A 22,612-nucleotide genomic window follows, 5' to 3' on the forward strand; every position below is an offset into this window, starting at 1 on the left:
AAGTGGCTGGTCCATGGTGGTGTGTGGCAGTGGGGGAAGTGGCTGGTCCATGGTGGTGTGTGGCAGTGGGGGAAGTGGCTGGTCCATGGTAGTGTGTGGCAGTGGGGGAAGTGGCTGGTCCATGGTGGTGTGTGGCAGTGGGGGAAGTGGCTGGTCCATGGTGGTGTGTGGCAGTGGGGGAAGTGGCTGGTCCATGGTGGTGTGTGGCAGTGGGGGAAGTGGCTGGTCCATGGTGGTGTGTGGCAGTGGGGGTGGAGAACCACTCATGACATGAGACTGACTGTCATGTCATGACGTTATCCTGAGCTGTCATGACCAGCTGGTCTGGACCGTCACCACCAGCTGGTTCTGCACCGTCACCACCAACCAGCTGGTTCTGAACCGTCACCACCAACCAGCTGGTTCTGGACCGTCACCACCCGCCAGCTGGCTCTGGACCGTCACCACCCACCAGCTGGCTCTGGACCGTCACCACCCACCAGCTGGTTCTGGACCGTCACCACCCACCAGCTGGCTCTGGACCGTCACCACCCACCAGCTGGTTCTGGACCGTCACCACCCACCAGCTGGCTCTGGACCGTCACCACCCACCAGCTGGTTCTGGACCGTCACCACCCACCAGCTGGCTCTGGACCGTCACCACCCACCAGCTGGTTCTGGACCGTCACCACCCACCAGCTGGCTCTGGACCGTCACCACTCACCAGCTGGTTCTGGACCGTCACCACCAACCAGCTGATTCTGGACCGTCACCACCCACCAGCTGGTTCTGGACCGTCACCACCCACCAACTGGTTCTGGACCGTCACCACCCACCAGCTGGTTCTGGACCGTCACCACCCACCAACTGGTTCTGGACCGTCACCACCCACCAGCTGGCTCTGGACCGTCACCACCCACCAGCTGGCTCTGGACCGTCACGACCCACTAGCTGGTTCTGGACCGTCACCACCCACCAACTGGTTCTGGACCGTCACCACCCACCAGCTGGCTCTGGACCGTCACCACCCACCAGCTGGTTCTGGACCGTCACCACCCACCAGCTGGTTCTGGACCGTCACCACCCACCAGCTGGTTCTGGACCGTCACCACCCCCACCAGCTGGTTCTGGACCGTCACCACCCACCAACTGGTTCTGGACCGTCACCACCCACCAGCTGGTTCTGGACCGTCACCAGCCACCAGCTGGTCTGGACCACCCACCAGCTGGTTCTGGACCGTCACCACCCACCAGCTGGTTCTGGACCGTCACCACCCACCAGCTGGTTCTGGACCGTCACCACCCACCAGCTGGTTCTGGACCGTCACCACCCACCAGCTGGTTCTGGACCGTCACCACCCACCAGCTGGCTCTGGACCGTCACCACCCACCAGCTGGCTCTGGACCGTCACGACCCACTAGCTGGTTCTGGACCGTCACCACCCACCAACTGGTTCTGGACCGTCACCACCCACCAGCTGGCTCTGGACCGTCACCACCCACCAACTGGTTCTGGACCGTCACCACCCATCAGCTGGCTCTGGACCGTCACCAGCCACCAGCTGGTTCTGGACCGTCACCACCCACCAGCTGGTTCTGGACCGTCACCACCCACCAGCTGGTTCTGGACCGTCACCACCCACCAGCTGGTTCTGGACCGTCACCATCCACCAGCTGGTTCTGGACCGTCACCATCCACCAGCTGGTTCTGGACCGTCACCACCCACCAGCTGGCTCTGGACCGTCACCACCCACCAGCTGGCTCTGGACCGTCACCACCCACCAGCTGGCTCTGGACCGTCACCATCCACCAGCTGGCTCTGGACCGTCATGCGGTGGGCAAAATTAGCCTGGGTGTCGGTCGTTGCACCACGACGACGACGACACCCCGTCATGACAAGCGATATCATCACTCATCAAGTCACCAGGACGCCCCTCGTGTCCTGGGGGAAAAAGAATAGACACACCAGAAATAATCATCTTTTTATCGACTGCGTCACTTGTCGGGGGGGAGGGGGGCCCGCCCCCCCGTCAAGTGACGCTGCTCTTCACGCCCCCCGTCAAGGGCTGCCATTTGTCGAACCACCCCAGTCAAGTGCCGCTACACCACACCCTACCCTACACCCCACTCTACCACACACCCCGTCCTACCACACACCCCGTCCTACCACACACCCCGCCCTACCACACACCCCGTCCTACCACACACCCCGTCCTACTACACACGACACCCTACCCTACACCCCACTCTACCACACACCCCGTCCTACTACACACCCCGCCCTACCACACACCCCGCCCTACCACACACCCCGCCCTGCCACACACCCCATCCTACCACACACCCCGTCCTACCACACACCACACCCTACCCTACACCCCACTCTACCACACACCCCGTCCTACTACACACCCCGCCCTACCACACACCCCGCCCTACCACACACCCCGCCCTGCCACACACCCCGTCCTACTACACACGACACCCTACCCTACACCCCACTCTACCACACACCCCGTCCTACTACACACCCCGCCCTACCACACACCCCGCCCTACCACACACCCCGTCCTACCACACACCCCGCCCTGCCACACACCCCGTCCTGCCACACACCCCGTCCTACCACACACCACACCCTACCCTACACCCCACTCTACCACACACCCCGTCCTACTACACACCCCGCCCTACCATACACCCCGCCCTACCACACACCCCGTCCTACCACACACCCCGTCCTACTACACACGACACCCTACCCTACACCCCACTCTACCACACACCCCGCCCTACCACACACCCCGCCCTACCACACACCCCGTCCTACCACACACCACACCCTACCCTACACCCCACTCTACCACACACCCCGTCCTACTACACACGACACCCTACCCTACACCCCACTCTACCACACACCCCGTCCTACCACACACCCCGTCCTACCACACACCCCGTCCTACCACACACCCCGTCCTACTACACACGACACCCTACCCTACACCCCACTCTACCACACACCCCGTCCTACTACACACCCCGCCCTACCACACACCCCGTCCTACTACACACCCCGCCCTACCACACACCCCGTCCTACTACACACGACACCCTACCCTACACCCCACTCTACCACACACCCCGTCCTACTACACACGACACCCTACCCTACACCCCACTCTACCACACACCCCGCCCTGCCACACACCCCGTCCTACTACACACGACACCCTACCCTACACCCCACTCTACCACACACCCCGTCCTACTACACACGACACCCTACCCTACACCCCACTCTACCACACACCCCGTCCTACTACACACGACACCCTACCCTACACCCCACTCTACCACACACCCCGCCCTACCACACACCCCGTCCTACCACACACCCCGTCCTACACACACCCCGTCCTACTACACACGACACCCTACCCTACACCCCACTCTACCACACACCCCGTCCTACCACACACCCCGTCCTACCACACACCCCGCCCTACCACACACCCCGCCCTGCCACACACCCCGTCCTACCACCACACCCCGTCCTACCACACACCCCGCCCTGCCACACACCCCGTCCTACACACACCCCGTCCTACTACACACGACACCCTACCCTACACCCCACTCTACCACACACCCCGTCCTACTACACACCCCGCCCTACCACACACCCCGTCCTACTACACACGACACCCTACCCTACACCCCACTCTACCACACACCCCGTCCTACTACACACCCCGCCCTACCACACACCTCGCCCTGCCACACACCCCGTCCTACCACACACCCCGTCCTACCACACACCCCGCCCTACCACACACCCCGTCCTACCACACACCCCATCCTACCACACACCCCGCCCTGCCACACACCCCATCCTACCACACACCCCGTCCTACACACACCCCGTCCTACCACACACCCCGTCCTACCACACACCCCGTCCTACCACACACCCCGTCCTACCACACACCCCGTCCTACACACACCCCGTCCTACACACACCCCGTCCTACCACCACACCCCGTCCTACCACACACCCCGCCCTGCCACACACCCCGTCCTACACACACCCCGTCCTACTACACACCCCGCCCTACCACACACCCCGTCCTACTACACACCCCGCCCTACCACACACCCCGCCCTGCCACACACCCCGTCCTACACACACCCCGTCCTACACACACCCCGTCCTACCACACACCCCGTCCTACTACACACGACACCCTACCCTACACCCCACTCTACCACACACCCCGTCCTACTACACACGACACCCTACCCTACACCCCACTCTACCACACACCCCGCCCTGCCACACACCCCGTCCTACACACACCCCGTCCTACTACACACCCCGCCCTACCACACACCTCGCCCTGCCACACACCCCGTCCTACTACACACGACACCCTACCCTACACCCCACTCTACCACACACCCCGCCCTGCCACACACCCCGTCCTACCACACACCCCGCCCTGCCACACACCCCGTCCTACCACACACCCCGTCCTACCACACACCCCGCCCTACCACACACCCCGCCCTACCACACACCCCGCCCTACACACACCCCGTCCTACTACACACCCCGCCCTACCACACACCTCGCCCTGCCACACACCCCGTCCTACCACAACACCCCGTCCTACCACACACCCCGCCCTGCCACACACCCCGTCCTACTACACACGACACCCTACCCTACACCCCACTCTACCACACACCCCGCCTACCACACACCCCGTCCTACTACACACGACACCCTACCCTACACCCCACTCTACCACACACCCCGTCCTACCACACACCCCGCCTACCACACACCCCGTCCTACTACACACCCCGCCCTACCACACACCCCGTCCTACCACACACCCCGTCCTACTACACACCCCGCCCTACCACACACCCCGCCCTACCACACACCTCGCCCTGCCACACACCCCGTCCTACCACACACCCCGTCCTACCACACACCCCGTCCTACCACACATCCCACCCTACCACACACCCCGTCCTACTACACACGACACCCTACCCTACACCCCACTCTACCACACACCCCGTCCTACACACACCCCGTCCTACACACACCCCGTCCTACCACACACCTCGCCCTGCCACACACCCCGTCCTACACACACCCCGTCCTACTACACACCCCGCCCTACCACACACCCCGTCCTACTACACACGACACCCTACCCTACACCCCACTCTACCACACACCCCGTCCTACCACACACCCCGTCCTACTACACACCCCGCCCTACCACACACCCCATCCTACCACACACCCCGTCCTACCACACACCCCGTCCTACTACACACCCCGCCCTACCACACACCTCGCCCTGCCACACACCCCGTCCTAACCACACACCCCGTCCTACCACACACCCCGTCCTACCACACACCCCGTCCTACTACACACGACACCCTACCCTACACCCCACTCTACCACACACCCCGCCCTGCCACACACCCCGTCCTACTACACACGACACCCTACCCTACACCCCACTCTACCACACACACACACACACTGACTGAGTTTGGTAAAGTGTGTGAAAGAAGAAAGTTAAGAGTAAATGTGAATAAGGGCAAGGTTATTAAGTACAGTAGGGTTGAGGGTCAAGTCAATTGGGAGGTAAGTTTGAATGGAGAAAAACTGGAGGAAGTAAAGTGTTTTAGATATCTGGGAGTGGATCTGGCAGCGGATGGAACCATGGAAGCGGAAGTAGATCATAGGGTGGGGGAGGGGGCGAAAATCCTGGGAGCTTGAAGAATGTGTGGAAGTCGAGAACATTATCTCGGAAAGCAAAAATGGCTATGTTTGAAGGAATAGTGGTTCCAACAATTTTGTATGGTTGCGAGGCGTGGGCTATGGATAGAGTTGTGCGCAGGAGGGTGGATGTGCTGGAAATGAGATGTTTGAGGACAATGTGTGGTGTGAGGTGGTTTGATCGAGTAAGTAATGTAAGGGTAAGAGAGGTGTGTGGAAATAAAAAGAGCGTGGTTGAGAGAGCAGAAGAGGGTGTTTTGAAATGGTTTGGGCACATGGAGAGAATGAGTGAGGAAAGATTGACCAAGAGGATATATGTGTCGGAGGTGGAGGGAACGAGGAGAAGAGGGAGACCAAATTGGAGGTGGAAAGATGGAGTGAAAAAGATTTTGTGTGATCGGGGCCTGAACATGCAGGAGGGTGAAAGGAGGGCAAGGAATAGAGTGAATTGGAGCGATGTGGTATACCGGGGTTGACGTGCTGTCAGTGGATTGAATCAAGGCATGTGAAGCGTCTGGGGTAAACCATGGAAAGCTGTGTAGGTATGTATATTTGCGTGTGTGGACGTATGTATATACATGTGTATGGGGGTGGGTTGGGCCATTTCTTTCGTCTGTTTCCTTGCGCTACCTCGCAGACGCGGGAGACAGCGACAAAGCAAAAAAAAAAAAAAAAAATGTGTGTGTGTGTGTGTGTATCACATAATGCCCTCTATCAACCAGGATTCGAGCTCAGGACCTTTTGCGTGGTAGACGGGAACGCTAACCGCTAGGCTATGATCGCTCCTGATAGGGAAATGACTCTTCGATCACTAGTAATTGAATACCCTTCGTCTCACATCCACGAGCAACGGGGGTCTGGACCGGTCAAATTCCATCAGGCTCACATTACCTGTTGCAAGGATTTTACAGAACCTGACTGTACAGATGTGGAGGGTATTAATGTGTTCTGTGAAAGTGCACGTTCATACACGCTACATTCGCGTTCATACACCTCCGCGTTTGTACAGTAAGGCCCTGTAGAATGCTATTTGCTGGTTGTGTGAGACTGATGGGATTTGACCGGTCTAGACCCCGTTGCTCATGGCTGTGAGACGAAGGGTATTCGAATAGTCATTTCCCTATTAGGGACGATCATAGCCTTGCCGTATCGATCCCGCCTACCACGCATAAGGTCCTGGGTTCGAATCCTGGCTTTTGGAAGGTATTATGTGTTTTATGAAAGTGCGCGTTTGTATGCAATATATTTGCGTGTGTGTGTGTGTGTGTGTGTGTGTGTGTGTGTGTGTGTGTGTAAGTGTGTGTGTCGCACCGTAGAATAGCATTATCTATACCTAGTAAATTAGAAGGGAAAAAATATTGATGAAAATAAGCCACCAAAAATATCCCTTTTTTTTTCCATGGTGACAGATATGGCACTGGCACACAACGCAGATGAAAGTCCGACTAAAGAAAGAGACAAGAAAGGAAAATGATTAGGACTCGATCGTTTCCTTTAGTAGAGTTGACTGTGTATGGTGCAAAGGGTTATAAGAAGAGGGAAGCATGGAAGGAGGAGGAGGATAATACCCGAGGGGAAACAAGGACGTATCCTAACGGTCAATCCTCGAGTGCTCAGTCTCCTCACACAAACTCTGGGAAGCAGCAGCAGCCAGACCCAAGCCTTGGGTTCCAAGCCTTTGTAAGGGTTGGGGGGGGTTGTTGAAGGGGGACAGTGTGACGACAGCGCATGGGTGGGCCGAGATGATTTACCTGTAGAACGGAGAGAGAGAGAGAGAGAGAGAGAGAGAGAGAGAGAGAGAGAGAGAGAGAGAGAGAGAGAGAGAGAGAGAGAGAAGGCAAAGTTCCTCGGATTTGGCTGTTCACTCAGTTCTTGTGAACATTCAGGGTACATTACTGAGAGAAATGATGGTGGATATGATCGTATTGTTATATTTTAAGACACAGGCTTGTACATTTTGGGACTTGAGAAGACAAAGAGATGATGAAGATGGGTCGAGGTGTTTCAAACAACCAGAAAGTTGAAAGTGGTAGGAAGAGGAACCACCTGACGAAGAGGATGTTTCGATCGGGCGCGCCGCCAGAGACGGTTCTGGACGCCCCACGTTCATAATGATGGTAGACACAGAAGGAGGAGGAGGAGGAGGAGGTGCTGGGATCCATAGGTAGAAATTGGAAAGGCGTCAGTAGAGGAGATGATACGTGATCCTCTGGTCCCTCACTCCTGCTGGTCTGTGAGGGTCCCTGGTCCTAATCCCTGCTGGTCTGTGAGGGTCCTCTGGTCCCTCACCCCTGCTGGTCGGTGAGGGTCCCTGGTCCTCACTCCTGCTGGTGTGAGGGTCCTCTTCACCCCTGTTAGTCTGTGAGGGTCACTGGTCCTCACTCCTGCTGGTCTGAGGGTCCTCCTCGCCCCTGTTAGTCTGTGAGGGTCCTCTGGTCCTCAACCCTGCTGGTCTGTGCCCCTGGTCCTCACCCCTGCTGGTTTATAAGGTCTCTGGTCCTCGACCCTGCTGGTCTGTGAGGTCCCTGGTCCCTCACCCCTGCTGGTCTGTGAGGTCCTCTGGTCCCTCACCCCTGCTGGTCTGTGAGGTCCTCAGGTCCCTCACCCCTGCTGGTCTGTGAGGTCCTCAGGTCCCTCACCCCTGCTGGTCTGTGAGGTCCTCAGGTCCCTCACCCCTGCTGGTCTGTGAGGTCCTCTGGTCCCTCACCCCTGCTGGTCTGTGAGGTCCTCTGGTCCCTCACCCCTGCTGGTCTGTGAGGTCCTCTGGGTCCCTCACCCCTGCTGGTCTGTGAGGTCCCTGGTCCCTCACCTCTGCCGGTTTATGAGGTCCCCTGGTCCCTCACCCCTGCCGGTTTATGAGGTCCTCTGGTCCCTCACCCCTCGCTGGTCTAGACTCGCCACAGACACCTCAGCATCCGTGGCTCCCAAATCCGTCACTTGTCCCGCTGCCTCCCCCCCCTCCCCCCTCCCCACCTCCCCACCTCTGTTGGGCAGTTACCATGGCGACGGACCCTCCCCCTCCCCGCTCACACTCGCCCCCCCCCCCCCCCTAAGATAATCACTTTACCGCCAACTGCCATTTTATTGTCAGGTTCTCTGGCATTGGTTCGTGTACACAGCCCCTTACGTGCCTCCGTGTTTGGAAGGTCGCTTGACCACAGGACTAGTACGAATGGACGCTTGTAGTTATGTCTTTCAGTCATGGCTAATTTAAAAAAGCAGTCCAGCTTTTTTGCCACTCGTTTTTCCCAGGGGGTGAAATCCTTTGATCCAGTGGGTTCTTGACACTGTTCTCGCAACTAATATAATTTGCTGCGTTGTCGGGATGTGAGGGCGTGTGCGGTAGACGTGTGGTTTATCCAGGTCCAGGTCCGTGTATTGGTGGGATACCTGGTACTAGTAGACCTGTGGCTCGCCAGGTCCAGGTTTCAGGTCCCTTCTGTGGTGATGGGACGCCTGGTGCTGATGGACCTGTGGCTCGCCAGGTCCAGGGTTCAGGTCCTTCTGTGGTGATGGGACGCCTGGTGCTGATGGACCTGTGGCTCGCCAGGTCCAAGGTTTTAGGTCCTTCTGTGGTGATGGGACGCCTGGTGCTGATGGACCTGTGGCTCGCCAGGTCCAGGGTTCAGGTCCTTCTGTGGTGATGGGGCGCCTGGTACTGATGGACCTGTGGCTCGCCAGGTCCAGGGTTCAGGTCCTTCTGTGGTGGTGGGACGCCTGGTGCTGATGGACCTGTGGCTCGCCAGGTCCAGGGTTCAGGTCCCTCTGTGGTGGCCTGGTGCTGATGGACCTGTGGCTCACCAGGTCCAGGGTTCAGGTCCTTCTGTGGTGGTGGGACGCCTGGTGCTGATGGACCTGCGGCTCGCCAGGTCCAGGGTTCAGGTCCTTCTGTGGTGATGGGACGCCTGGTGCTGATGGACCTGTGGCTGGCCAGGTCCAGGGTTCAGGTCCTTCTGTGGTGATGGGACGCCTGGTGCTGATGGACCTGTGGCTGGCCAGGTCCAGGGTTCAGGTCCCTCTGTGGTGGTGGGACGCCTGGTGCTGATGGACCTGTGGCTGGCCAGGTCCAGGGTTCAGGTCCCTCTGTGGTGATGGGACGCCTGGTACTGATGGACCTGTGGCTCGCCAGGTCCAAGGTTTTAGGTCCTTCTGTGGTAATGGAACGTCACGTACCAACATTGATAACCACTTACCAGCATGAGTTACTACATTCCAGCATTAATGACCACGTACCCGCATTAATAACCATGTACCAGCATTGATGACCAAGTACCCGCATTAATAACCATGTACCAGCATTGTTGACCAGGTACCGGCTTTGATAACCAAGTACCAGCATTGATAACCACTTTTATAGTATTGATAATTACGTACCAGCATTGATAACCACTTTTAAGTATTGATAATTACGTACCAGCATTGATAACCACGAACAAACATTGATAACTACGTTCCGGCATTGATAACCATATACCAGAATTGATGACCACGTACGAACATTGATAACCACGTACCATTATTGTTCACCACGAATAATAAACACAGATGAACACATACAAACACCCCTAACCACAACTGAATATCGCTAGCCACGTGAAGATAACCACGTGGAAACATCGCTAACCACGTGAAGACATCGCTAACCACGTGAAGACATCGTTAGCCACGTGAACACATCGCTAACCACGTGAAGACATCGCTAGCCACGTGAACACATCGCTAACCACGTGAACACATCGCTAGCCACGTGAACACATCGCTAGCCACGTGAACACATCGATAACCACGTGAACACATCGCTAGCCACGTGAACACATCGCTAGCCACGTGAACACATCGCTAGCCACGTGAACACATCGCTAACCACGTGAAGACATCGCTAGCCACGTGAATACATCGCTAACCATGTGAAGACATCGCTAACCACGTGAAGATGTCGCTAGCCACGTGAACACATCGATAACCACGTGAACACATCGCTAGCCACGTGAACACATCGCTAACCACGTGAAGACATCGCTAGCCACGTGAATACATCGCTAACCATGTGAAGACATCGCTAACCACGTGAAGATGTCGCTAGCCACGTGAACACATCGATAACCACGTGAACACATCGCTAGCCACGTGAACACATCGCTAGCCACGTGAACACATCGCTAGCCACGTGAACACATCGCTAGCCACGTGAACACATCGCTAGCCACGTGAATACATCGCTAACCATGTGAAGACATCGCTAACCACGTGAAGATGTCGCTAGCCACGTGAACACATCGATAACCACGTGAACACATCGCTAGCCACGTGAACACATCGCTAGCCACGTGAACACATCGCTAGCCACGTGAACACATCGCTAGCCACGTGAATACATCGCTAACCATGTGAAGACATCGCTAACCACGTGAAGATGTCGCTAGCCACGTGAACACATCGATAACCACGTGAACACATCGCTAGCCACGTGAACACATCGCTAGCCACGTGAACACATCGCTAGCCACGTGAACACATCGCTAGCCACGTGAACACATCGCTAGCCACGTGAACACATCGCTAGCCACGTGAATACATCGCTAACCACGTGAAGACATCGCTAACCACGTGAAGATGTCGCTAGCCACGTGAACACATCGATAACCACGTGAACACCGCTAGCCACGTGAACACCGCTAGCCACGTGAACACATCGCTAGCCACGTGAACACATCGCAAGCCACCTCTAAAACACACGCAAGTTAAGAGCCTTCAGTGTGACAGGTAATTTCAGAAGACGTCACCCTTTTCAGCGGCAAGTGGTCCCGGTGCATCGCCAAGCATGCCAAATATAGCAGATAGACAGATAGATAGTGGGTGGGGGGAATAGTCATTTGGCTATGATTGCATTTCTATCTGTGTCATCTGTGTCAACGGTGATGACTGTGTCCCAGCTAACTGGCTCTTCCTGGGTAAAGGACATATTTTTATATGTGTATATTTTTGTTTTGGGTTTTGCAAGACTTACAAGAGTCTAGAATTATATATATATATATATATATATATATATATATATATATATATATATATATATATATATATATATATATATATATATTTTTTTTTTCATACTATTCGCCATTTCCCGCGATAGCGAGGTAGCGTTAAGAACAGAGGACTGGGCCTTTGAGGGAATATCCTCACCTGGCCCTCTTCTCTGTTCCTTCTTTTGGAAAATAAAAAAAAAAAAACATGTGATTGTCCAAATCACATGTTTACCAAATGGCGTCCTAGCTTCGTCTGTTCGATGTATATCAAGTGACTGTTATATTTCTCTCTTGTGTCTCCCCTGATGTGATTATTACACGAAAGTGCACTTGGGAACTTTTCGTGTTTCATTTTCCCCGTGGACTCATAGGAATATCTTGATCACACGCAAAATTGTGATCCTTTCCAATATATATGTATATATATATATATATATATATATATATATATATATATATATATATATATATATAAAAAAAAAAAAAACCGAGAGGGGAGGATTTCCAGCCCCCCGCTCCCATATATATATATATATATATATATATATATATATATATATATATATATTTTGATTTGTCGCTGTCTCCCGCGTTTGCGAGGTAGCGCAAGGAAACAGACGAAAGAAATGGCCTAACCCACCCCCATACACATGTATATACATACGTCCACACACGCAAATATACATACCTACACAGCTTTCCATGGTTTACCCCAGACGCTTCACATGCCCTGATTCAATCCACTGACAGCACGTCAACCCCGGTATACCACATCGCTCCAATTCACTCTATTCCTTGCCCTCCTTTCACCCTCCTGCATGTTCAGGCCCCGATCACACAAAATCTTTTTCACTCCATCTTTCCACCTCCAATTTGGTCTCCCTCTTCTCCTCGTTCCCTCCACCTCCGACACATATATCCTCTTGGTCAATCTTTCCTCACATCTCTCTCACCCTTACGTTACTTACTCGATCAAACCACCTCACACCACACATTGTCCTCAAACATCTCATTTCCAGCACATCCATCCTCCTGCGCAGCACTCTATCCATAGCCCACGCCTCGCAACCATACAACATTGTTGGAACCACTATTCCTTCAAACATACCCATTTTTGCTTTCCGAGATAATGTTCTCGACTTCCACACATTCTTCAAGGCTCCCAGAATTTTCGCCCCCTCCCCCATCCTATGATCCACTTCCGCTTCCATGGTTCCATCCGCTGCCAGATCCACTCCCAGATATCTAAAACACTTTACTTCCTCCAGTTTTTCTCCATTCAAACTCACCTCCCAATTGACTTGACCCTCAACCCTACTGTACCTAATAACCTTGCTCTTATTCACATTTACTCTTAACTTTCTTCTTTCACACACTTTACCAAACTCAGTCACCAGCTTCTGCAGTTTCTCACATGAATCAGCCACCAGCGCTGTATCATCAGCGAACAACAACTGACTCACTTCCCAAGCTCTCTCATCCCCAACAGACTTCATACTTGCCCCTCTTTCCAAAACTCTTGCATTCACCTCCCTAACAACCCCATCCATAAACAAATTAAACTACCATGGAGACATCACACACCCCTGCCGCAAACCTACATTCACTGAGAACCAATCACTTTCCTCTCTTCCTACACGTACACATGCCTTACACCCTCGATAAAAACTTTTCACTGCTTCTAACAACTTGCCTCCCACACCATATATTCTTAATACCTTCCACAGAGCATCTCTATCAACTCTATCATATGCCTTCTCCAGATCCATAAATGCTACATACAAATCCATTTGCTTTTCTAAGTATTTCTCACATACATTCTTCAAAGCAAACACCTGATCCACACATCCTCTACCTATATATATATAAAAGTATCTAATCTGGTCTTGTCTGGGTGCATAGCCAAGAGGCATAGTCTAGATACATAGTCCAAAAGCACAGACCACTTTCATGTTCCAAATGCATAGTTCAGGTCGATGATATGGTGCATAGAGCAAACACCTAGTCTGTGTACGTTACATAGAAAATCGTGCGTAACACTTCTTGTCGTGTGCATTCCTGTGACAAAGCCTAGCTTCTTGTATGCATTCCTGTGACAAAGCCTGGCTTCTTGTCGTATGCATTCCTGTGACAAAGTCTGGCTTCTTGTCGTATGCATTCCTGTGACAAAGCCTAAGGTTCTTGTCGTATGCATTCCTGTGACAAAGCCTGGCTTCTTGTCGTATGCATTCCTGTGACAAAGCCTGGCTTCTTGTCGTATGCATTCCTGTGACAAAGCCTGGCTTCTTGTCGTATGCATTCCTCTGATAAAGCCTAGCGCCTCTTCCTCCACCTGCTTGGCACATACGCCAGGAACATATACCTCTAATACACTGCAGGTAACTCAGTTATTTACTTTAGCTAGTTAATTAGCCATAAGTTAGGTGAGGCTTTAATGAATTCTTAAGAATATCAAGAAAATTGCTTCATTTCGCATAGAAAGTTGGGTTAAAGGAAGGAGGGGTATATGTTGATGTTAAGTGTGTGTTGGTGTGGACGAAGACTGACCCTGATGTAGTAACCCCTCCTCCTCTTGTCGCAGGTAACGACGAGCGAGGGGCAGAGCGAGGCGTCTCCGTGCTGCTCGAGGGTGAGGAGGCAGAGCTGATCTTCATCCGCCTACAGGATATCACCCAGGCCATAGCTGTGAGTAGTAGTGTACCTCCACACAGGCCAGCTGTGAGTATTGGTCTACCTCCACACAGGCCATAGCTGTGAGTATTAGTGTACCTTCACACAGGCCACAGCTGTGAGTATTGGTCTACCTCCACACAGGCCATAGCTATGAGTATTGGTCTACCTCCACACAGGCCATAGCTGTGAGTATTAGTGTACCTCCACACAGGCCATAGCTGTGAGTATTAGTGTACCTCCACACAGGCCATAGCTATGAGTATTGGTTTACCTCCACACAGGCCATAGCTATGAGTGCTGGTCTACCTCCACACAGGCCATAGCTGTGAGCACTGGTCTACCTCCACACAGGCCATAGCTGTGAGCACTGGTCTACCTCCACCCGGTGCCTCAGGTCACCAGCACACACATCATACACTTCAGGTCACCAGCACATATCATGTACTTCAGGTCACCAGCACACACATCATACACTTCAGGTCACCAGCACGTATCATGTACTTCAGGTCACCAGCACACACATCATGTACTTCAGGTCACCAGCACACACATCATGTACTTCAGGTCACCAGCACACACATCATGTACTTCAGGTCACCAGCACACACACAGAGCCTTTCAAAGTAATACAATTTCCCCTTAATTATGAACATGTCATACATGAGGAAAGTAACCAGCCCATGGAAGTCCTACCTTCCTGACAGGAGTGTTGAGGTGATGGCCGGAACCATCGTACACCCTCAATGTCAGCAGGTTCTAGCCAGCACTCCTGACTTTGGAGTGATGCTCGGAGCCACCTTATAACCCCCCCCGTCAGTAGATTTTTTTCTCTACTATACTGCCCTGGGGTTAGTCAGACTCAAGGTACTTACCAGCCACTTACCTCGTCACAGGACGCGATACTCTCCAGGCTGATCCACCAATTTCCTTTCAATCTGTGATGTTTGAGGCCCAGAATTGACCAGTTTACGTGGAGGGAGAGACTTAGATGGGCAGCTCTCATGCTGGGGAGAGAGAGAGAGAGAGAGAGAGAGAGAGAGAGAGAGAGAGAGAGAGAGAGAGAGAGAGAGAGAGAGAGTTTACTTTCTCACTTGTATTTGCGACAATGTTTTTGCCAGAAGGCGAGGAAAGAGCGTAGCTCTCACCGCAGGAAAACGTAAGAGTGACGAAAAACGAGTCGTGTGAGTTACGTACGTGAGGTCAGTTGTTTTGTGTTTCAACTGAAGAGATTGTGTGTTTGTGGACTGAAAGCCAGAGAGATTGTGTGTTTGTGGACTGAAAGCCGGAGAGATTGTGTGTTTGTGGACTGAAAGCCGGAGAGATTGTGTGTTTGTGGACTGAAAGTCAGCACAGCCCACATACGGTTGAGGCAGGAAGATAATTCCGCTACCTGGGGCCCTAAGGAGTGACACATGACAGACTCTGAAGTGCTGGATCACTGCCCTCCCGTCACTCACCCTCTCGATGCCCGTGCTAAGGTATAATGGTGCCTTCCTGGTCGGTGGCTGCTTACCTCATACTACATACGAGGGAGAGATCGTGAGGGAGGCAATCTTATCTTTTGGTCTGTGTCAAAACTGGCGTCAAATACATGGCCTGTGCAGACATTTAACGCCATATAATATTTGTCCCATGCAGCAACGGTCTGGACATAACTCACCTCAGAAGCCACTTAGAACTGCCAGAGACAGTGCAAAAGAATCCATCAAAGAACGGTACCAGACCTTGATGGAATGAACCACGAAATATGGGAAAAAAGCCCTCAACCTGCTCGCGTCAGAGGACATGGAAAATAAGATGAAGATATGATTGCTACACATACCTCCATGAGGGTAGGACCATATTAGCTGAGAACATTTCATCTAGAAGAGAATCAAAGAAGCACAGCTGAAAGTCAGGCAAAAATGTATTGTGGAACATGAAGTATTCCCTCAGCAACAGAGCTGGAGACACGCGGAACAAGTGAAGAAGTTAATGAGGGTAGCGATGGAAAACCTAATACAGGCACATGAGGTGGGGGGCCCCCACAGGTGTAAAGGCCTCGTCCCTTATACACAAATACCCAATAAGTATGATAATCAGCAACCAATCAGTCCATATGTTAATCCACGATTACATCACGGAACAATGAATTCACTTTTTCCAAATGTGATCGAATTATTTCACGCTAAGTGAACCGCATTATGTATTTCACTATATTAGTAATTCAAGACTGCTCACTGGAAAAAAAAAAATGTGTGGACCATAATGAATGTCAATGGCCTGAAAAGTACGTTTAATAAAAACATGGATTTACATATTGCGTAGAACAGTATCACACACGCGCGTGTGCTGCCTCAGGTCTGGCACGCTGCACCTGACGACCACCAGATAGCTCATCGCCCTCGTACACTCCACATGATGTCGACCTTTGTCACTACAGTCCATATATGTGTGTATTGCTGGTGCCTTGAGGATTATCTTATGTTGACCGTCAGCTGGTGGAAGAGTCATGCAGTACTCGCCCACATTGCGGTCCCCATGGTTGAAACTCTCTCATACAGCTCAGAGTGCTGGAAGGTTTGCCTGATTATATATTTAATCATTCCCCCTCCTCTCTTAGTAATCACCTGGCTTCCTCCTGCTCAGTTACTGAGGAACTTCTCCAGTTACCCTCTTCATCAGTCAATAAAGTACCCTCCCTAATTACCCCTCATCATGTACTAAAGTACTTCCCTAGTTATCCCTTCATCAGTTAACTCAGGTACCTCTTTAGTTAACCCCTTCATCAGTCACTTAAGTAACTCCCTGGTTAGCCCCTCAACCACAGTAACTTCTCAGCTAGTTATTTTTACCTCCTCGTTTATCTAATTTCATCAGATATTCTGCGTCGTAATCCTTTAGAAGTATTTCAGGTACCTGCCCTTAATCTAACACCGTGTGTGTCCTACATCCTCATTATCATGGTAATATACTTAGTTTCTAACTAATTTCAGACGGGCAACCTGCTTCTCAACTAGCAGGTCGGGTACTTTCTCAACAGTAAATAATTTAGGTACCTAATCCACCGATAATGACATGTACCCACGTCTTTTTATGTACCTACCTGCTTCTATCCCTCCCCAGCTGGCAGTTCGTCTCCTTACACCACAGCGGTAATACCGTTATCCTTCCTTCATCTACTAATACAGTTAATTACCCTTTAGTATCTAACTTGACTTCATCTACATACTTATCATGTGGTGATCCCGGTGACATTCTGGGTACTTACCATACCAAAACCTGAACACAACTAAAAACCTGGTTAATTACCACAATATACAACCTTGTTAACTACCACTGTTAATAACCTGGCCAACTACAACTCGAGGCTTGGTCAACCAACCACAGCCAGTCACAACATCTTCATGTTACCATTAACATCTTAAGCACTGTGGTACGATCCTTGACCACGACCATACGTATAGTCTTCGAGCATGACCGATCCTTGAGTGTGAGGTCATGGCCTGTGATCAGACCGTCATACCCTAGGATCGTATTGTTGTCCTGAGACATCGAACCGTCGTGTTCAAAACAGCCTATCTTAGTAGTGAAGGATCGAACCGTTGTGTTAAAGAACTGTTCTGTTGTGCTCAACGAATCAGGGAATGTTGTTAGAGAGGTACTTATGTAACCCTGATGAAGCTGATGATGTTTGCCTGTGTTGGTCAGCGAGAGGGTCACGCCGACGGGTGGGTAGTCGTCTACAGCATCAGCGATCGTCAGAGCTTCCGGGAGGCGTCCTCAGCCCTGGGCAAGGTCTGGTCCCTGGGCCACGTCACCCAGAGGGCGGTCATCCTCGTTGGGAACAAGACGGACCTCGAACGGACGAGAGTGGTAACAACTACAGGTGAGAACTTGGTGTAGTCATTGCTACAGGTGAGACCTGGCGGGTACACTCGTTGTTACAGGTGGGGACCTGGTGCGGCCACTGCTAAAACAGACGACCGGTAGACTTCACTGTTGCAGGGATCTGCAGGTGTGGTTGGTTTTGCTGCAAGTGTGGGATAGCAGGTATTTCTACAGCTGTGAGTACCAGCAAATGCAGCCATACAGTAGCTGAGGACACACAGTGTGGTAACCATTACTGTTAAGGACAGACAAATGTGGTGAATTATACAAGTGGGAAACCCATAGATGATTGGTGTTATAAGCTAAGTCCAGTTGAGGACCAAAGTGAAATCTTGTAGGAACATAGTTGGAGGATGGGGACTGCTTAGGAATGAAAAGTATTCAAGGAGAATGTTTATTACAGCAGCCATGACTAGTAGAAAGCTTGATGAGTGGGTGGAAAGGCAAAGGAAATGGCAGTTTTTGGTGGTGTGAGAGAACAATGACCTTTCTGGTATATACACACTCTCCCAAAGTGTCCTAAGACAGGTGGTGACAGGAATGAGTCTTTACAGACAATAAAGACACTACATGTAAAGGTTATCACCCTTACCTTCTCCTGCAGAGGGACGCACGCTGGCCATGACGTACGAGTGTAAGTTCATCGAGGTGAGCGCCGGCTTCGACCACAACGTAGATGAACTCTTGGTGGGCATCCTCACTCAGGTCAGTGCCCTGCCCAGACACCATTGCTGTTCATGCCGCTGCTGTGACGGTCTTAGGTCCACAGGCGAAATGTCACGTGTTGCAACTACAGTAAATTAACGGAGGTGGTCACTGTTAGGGCTGCAACTACGATAAGTTAATGGAGGGGGTCACTGTTAGGGCTGCAACTACAGTAAATTAACAGTGGGGCCATTAGTACTATTGCAACTTCTTTATGGTAAAGAAGGGAACACTGGTAGGATGCAACTGCAGTAAAGTAACGGAGAGGCCAGTGGTAGTGCTGTAAATACAGTAAAGTAACAGAGGAGCTACTAATTTGACTGCAACTACAGTAAAGTAATGGAAGGCCACTGATAGTAAATTAACGGAGAGACTGCTCATGTGGCTACAAGTACAGTAAAGTAACTGAGGGGCCACTGATAGCTCTGCAATTACATAAAGTAATTGATGGGCCACTGACAGCTCTGCAGTTACGTAAAGTAACTGAGGGGCCACTGAGAGGGCTGCAAGTACAATAAAGTAACAAAGAGACAAACTAATACTTCAGTTCATGTTCAGTAACAGAGGGGCCACTGGCAGAGATCAACTACAGTAAAGTAACAGAGGTTTTCTAGGGCTGCAGCTAAAGTAATGCAAAAGAGGGACCACTGATGGGGCTGCACCTACAGTTTCATAAGTAAGATGCCATTGGTAGGTTTCCACCTGAAAAATATCTCGTAATACTTTCTTAAGGTGACACATACCTAATAAATACCAGGAAAATACATAATCTTTTGGAAAGGTAATTATTTAATGGACATCCTTGGTGTAGCAGTTAGTGTTCTGACCATGACACATTCATGGGCTGCCCAGGGTTGAGCGAATAGGTTTGAATCCTGGTTGCGGCAGTCGGTCCGCAGTTAGCCTACCTGTTCATCCACCCGTAGAGTACATGGGAAAAAAAAAAAAGAACACAGGCCTTAATTACCCCCAAACAATATTTCAACCACAGATTCACATTCATCAAAAAATAGTCCTTATACAAAGGATGAAGTCTGTTGGGGATGAGAGAGCTTGGGAAGTGAGTCAGTTGTTGTTCGCTGATGATACAGCGCTGGTGGCTGATTCATGTGAGAAACTGCAGAAGCTGGTGACTGAGTTTGGTAAAGTGTGTGAAAGAAGAAAGTTAAGAGTAAATGTGAATAAGAGCAAGGTTATTAGGTACAGTAGGGTTGAGGGTCAAGTCAATTGGGAGGTGAGTTTGAATGGAGAAAAACTGGAGGAAGTGAAGTGTTTTAGATATCTGGGAGTGGATCTGGCAGCGGATGGAAACATGGAAGCGGAAGTGGATCATGGGGAGGGGGCGAAAATTCTGGGAGCCTTGAAGAATGTGTGGAAGTCGAGAACATTATCTCGGAAAGCAAAAATGGGTATGTTTGAAGGAATAGTGGTTCCAACAATGTTGTATGGTTGCGAGGCGTGGACTATGGATAGAGTTGTGCGCAGGAGGATGGATGTGCTGGAAATGAGATGTTTGAGGACAATGTGTGGTGTGAGGTGGTTTGATCGAGTAAGTAACGTAAGGGTAAGAGAGATGTGTGGAAATAAAAAGAGCGTGGTTGAGAGAGCAGAAGAGGGTGTTTTGAAATGGTTTGGTCACATGGAGAGAATGAGTGAGGAAAGATTGACCAAGAGGATATATGTGTCAGTATAAGGAGTATTTTTCATGGTGACTACAATTCTGGGTTTGAAATATTCTTTGAGTCATTATGGGAGGTAATGAATTGATTACCTTTTAAAAATATTTTCATATTTGTTTCTTCATATTTATTGGGTATATGTCGACATGGGGAGCATTATATTTTCCATGATCATTTCAAGTGTACAAGTGTTTCAACATGTGATGTTACAGTTTTAAAAGAAAAATTTTTTTGAGCTAACAAATTCCCTGAACTATTACCTGCAATTTTTGGTATATTTTGTAGGGTATTAGATTTTCTTGAAAAGCTCAGTATGACAACTGATTTTCATGCTGAATATGAATATGTTGTTGAAATTATGTTCAGGAGCAGTTAAGACCTGTAATTGTGTTATTACCTTTGAAAAATATTGTGATTCTCTTTGTATTTATTGGGCATCAGTCAACTAAAGGAAATGTTATGAGATATTTTCCATAATTATTTCATGTATACAAACATTTCATTGTGTGATGGTACTATGTTAAAAGAGGAACTATTACCTGCATTTTTTTTAGTGATACATTTCTTAGAAAACTTTGGTATAAGGACTATTTTTCATGCAGACAACAAATCTGGGGTTGAAATATAATTCATCTTTTTAAAAGTTTATCATATTGTTTTCTTCATATTTATTGGGTATGTGTCAACTTAGGGAACATTATGAGTTATTTTCCATTATTATTTTAAGTATACATGCATTTCATTACATTATAATGGAGTTTTTTGCAAGGCACTAGATTTTCTTGAACACCTCAGTAAGTGGACTGTTTTTCTTGCTGAATACAAATATGGGGCTGAAATTATGTTTGGGGGTAATTATGACCTGTAATTATGTGATTACACTTGGGAAAAGATTGTGTGATTGTTCTCTTAGTATTTATCAGGCATCTGTCGGCTTGTTCCTGGATCATCATTATGAGATATTTCCTGTAATTGTTTCAAGTTGAAAGCATTTCACCATGTGATATTACAATTTTAAAAGAAGTTTTTTAGGCTAAAAAAATCCCTTGAACTATGATTACCTGCAATTTTTGGTACTTTCAGAAGGGTAGTAGGTTTCCTTGAACACCCCAGTACAAGGACAGTTTTTAGTGCTGAATATGATTCTGGGGTTAAAATATTGTCTATGTGTCATTAAGGCCTGTAATTAAATAATCACCTTTTAAAAAGATAGTGTTATTATTTGCTTCATATTTATTGGAAATATGTCAACATAGCGAAGAATTATGGGATATTTCTCATGATCATTTCAAGTATGAAAGTGTTTCATTATGTTTTAAGAAAAAGATTTTTGTCTTAAAAATCCTTTGAATTATGACCTGCAATTTGTGGCATTTTTCATAGGGTATTAGATTTTCTTGAAAATCTCTGTATAAGGACTGTTTTTCATGCTGTATACAAATATGGGGTTTAAATCATGTTTAGGGGCCATTAAGACTTGTAATTACGTGATTATATTTGAAAACAATAGTGTCATTATTCTCTTCATATTTATTGGGCATCTGTCCGCTAGTTCCCAGGAAGCATTATGAGATATTTTCTGTGAATATTTCATGTATATAAGCATTTTAGCATTTGATGTTACAATTTTAAAATTTTTTTTTATGCTAAGAAATCCTGTGCAATTCTCGGTGTTTTTTGGAAAGTAATAGATTTCTTTGAAATCTCAGCATGAGGACTATTCATGCTGACTACCAATCTGGGGTTAAAATTTTGTTTTAAAGTCATTACTACATGATTATTTAATTACCATTCAAAACATATTATTTTCTTCATATTTATTGGGTATGTGTCAACTTAGCATTTTTGAGATATTTTCTATTATCAT

General features: G+C 49.9%; 1 pseudogene; it reads left to right on the top strand.

Moving 5' to 3' along the window:
* Positions 1-22,612, top strand: part of LOC139761705 (uncharacterized) — a 311,982-nt pseudogene that overhangs the window by 277,652 nt on the left and 11,718 nt on the right.

Source organism: Panulirus ornatus, chromosome 41, assembly GCF_036320965.1.
Source record: "Panulirus ornatus isolate Po-2019 chromosome 41, ASM3632096v1, whole genome shotgun sequence".
NCBI classification, from domain to species: Eukaryota; Metazoa; Arthropoda; class Malacostraca; order Decapoda; family Palinuridae; genus Panulirus; species Panulirus ornatus.